Genomic DNA, 2946 nt, shown 5'->3' on the forward strand with positions numbered 1-2946 from the left:
CCATCTTGGCCCGCGCGGTTGCCATGGCAACGTGGCCCGAGGGACCACTGAGGGACCCTGTGGGGGATCCTGTGAGGGATCTCTGAGGAATCTCTGAGGGACCTGTGAGGGATCTCTGAGGGACCTGGGAGGGACCCGTGAGCGATCTGTGAGGGATCTCTAAGGGACCTGTGAGGAATCCATGAGCAATCTGTGAGGGACTGATGAGGAACTCTGTGAGGGACAGATGAGGAACTCTGTGAGGGACCCTGTGAGGGATCTGTGAGGGATCCCTGAGAGACACTATGAGACATCTGTAAGGGATCTGTGAGAGACCCATGAGGGACCTCTGAGGGATCTGTGAGAGACCCTGCGAGGGATTTGTGAGGGAGTGATGAGGAACCCTGTGAGGGACCTGTGAGGCACCTGTGAAGGATCCGTGAGGGACCCCTGAGCTCTACCCTGTGCCACCGTTCCCAGCCTGCAGTGCAGCCCAGCGGCTCCTTGGCAACCTCAGTGGCAATGGCCAAGAGCATCCTAGCTCCTCCGTCTCCCCCGGCCTTCCTGTTCCCTTGTCAGCAGGGAGAGGAAGCGGCTTGGTCTGCCCGGCCACTTGTTTCCTCCGCCGGTGGAAGAACACCAGTTCACCATAGTGTGGTTGCAGGACCAAGGCAGTGATTGTCCTCCTGTGCTGGGCACTGTGCAGCACCTCAAATCTTAGAATTTTAGGGGTTGGAATGGACCTTAAAGATCATCCAGTCCCAACCCCCTGCCCTGGGCAGAGACACCTTCCACCAGATCAGGATGCTCAAGGCTTTAGCCAACCTGGCTTTGAACACTGCCAGGGTTGGGGCATCCACAGCCTCCCTGGGCAACCTGTGCCAGTGCCTCACCACCCCCACAGGAAAAACTTCTGCCTAATATCTAACCTAAACTTCCCCTCCTTCAGTTTTAACCCATTACCCCTTATCTCTGCAGCTGCTAACAAAGAGTCCCTCAGGTCTGTGTCCTCTGCCCCAGCCATGCAGGGTGAGCACTGACCTGTCTGCACGGTGGGGAGCAGTGTTAATCATGGAATTGTTCCAGCTGGAAAGGACATTTAAAATCAGTGAGTCCAGCTGTCCCGCCAGCACTGCCCTAGGCACCACGAAACCATGTGTCTCACAAGAAGAAGGATATTGAGGGGCTGGAGCGTGTCCAGAGAAGGGAACGGAGCTGGGGAAGAGGATGGAGCATAGGTGTGATGAGGAGAGGCTGAGGGAGCTGTGGGGGCTCAGCCTGGAGAAAAGGAGGCTCAGGGATGACCTTATCACTCTATAACTCCCTGAGAGGAAGTACAGCCAGGTGAGGATCAGGCTCTGCTCCCAGATAACAAGCAACAGGAGAAGAGGAAACAACCTCAAGTTGTGCCAGGGCAGGTTTAGGTTGGCTGTTAGGGAAAATCTGTTCACCAAAAGGATGCTCAGGAATTGGCACAGCTGCCCAGGGCAGTGCTGGAGTCACCATCCCTGCAGGGATTTAATAGCCGTGTAGCTGTGGCACCTGGGGACACGGTTCAGTGGTGCCTAGGGCAGTGCTGGGGAATGGTTGGACTCAATGATTTTAAATGTCTTTTCCAGCTGGAACAATTCTGTGATTAATGCTGCTCCCCACCACACAGATGGAGGTCAGTGCTGGCCCTGCATTGCTGGGCCAGAGGACATGCAGGATTGAACAATCCCACACTCAAAAGGACTTTTTTTTCTCCCTGGGAACGGCAGCAACTATTTTCTCTTTTGGTCAAAAAAAAAATCACTCCAGGCAGAGGATTTTTGCCTCAAAGCGTCCTATTTCTTTACTTCAAGGAGATGAACTTGAGCCTCCACAAGGGAACTGAGAAGTTCCAAGGACAGCCAAGAGACTAATAAAAAGCCAGGATTCTCAGCAAGTGCATTAAAATGGGGCACAAGAGGAGGAGACTCTTAAAATAACAGTTAATAGCACGAAGCAAGTTTTAATCACTTCTGTTCCTCGCTTGCCTCTATGAAATACTGAAGAGTTTTTCCCTGCTTGATGCCATAGCATTATGTGTCACATTAAAGCTCCAACACACTGATGTGCCTGCAGTCTCTGCCTTTCCACATCAGCAACTGCATGAGGCCCTGAGTCAACGTGAAAAACAACCGGATAGAAAAAGGGTCACGTTCTCATCGCTCCTGATGAATGCTGTCTGTGTGGAGAGCTGGGCCTGCTCTCCCTACAGGAACCAGTGATAAACAAGGATCTGGAAGGGGAAAAGGCTGCTGGATGTAAGCCCACGCTGGAGCCCTCCCCTGGCTGCTGCAGACACGCTTGCACACGTCAGGCACAGCAGCTCTTGCTCTGGGTGGGGTGCTTTGGGGTTTCTTTTTCAACTCCCCGGCACAACCTGCTCATCTCACCAGCAGCAAGGTCACTGCAACAGGGGAACGGAGCTCAGCCAGGTTTGACCACCCTTCACTGCTCAGGGTCCAGCTGGTCTCACAGGTTCAGGTCAGATTCTGGTGCCTAAACTCTGGAGAAAGCACAAAGGCTTGAAAACGAATGAATTCTGCCCAAACTGCTCCCTGCCCTCTGGATCATCCGCTGGCAGAACTCACAAAGTAAGAAATGCCAAGAGGGACAAGTGTGACCATTCAGATTTAATGCTGTAAAAAATAAAAGGGACATTATTTGAGCTACAGAGACACCACCCCAGGCAGCACAGGGCTGGCAGGCAGCACACACACCAGCAGCTGGGGGTCTGCTGGAGGACAGGAAGGCTCTGCAGAGGGATATGAACAGGCTGGATTGATGGGCCAAGGCCAATGGTTTGAGGTTCAGCAAGGCCAAGTTCTGTGTCCTGCCCATAACACCATGCAGTGCTCCAGGCTTGGGAAAAAGTGGCTGGAAAAGGACGTGTAACCCTAACCCTAACCCTAACCCTAACCCTAACCCTAACCCTAACCC

Source organism: Acanthisitta chloris, unplaced genomic scaffold (genome assembly GCF_000695815.1).
Source record: "Acanthisitta chloris isolate BGI_N310 unplaced genomic scaffold, ASM69581v1 scaffold13482, whole genome shotgun sequence".
NCBI lineage: Eukaryota > Metazoa > Chordata > Aves > Passeriformes > Acanthisittidae > Acanthisitta > Acanthisitta chloris.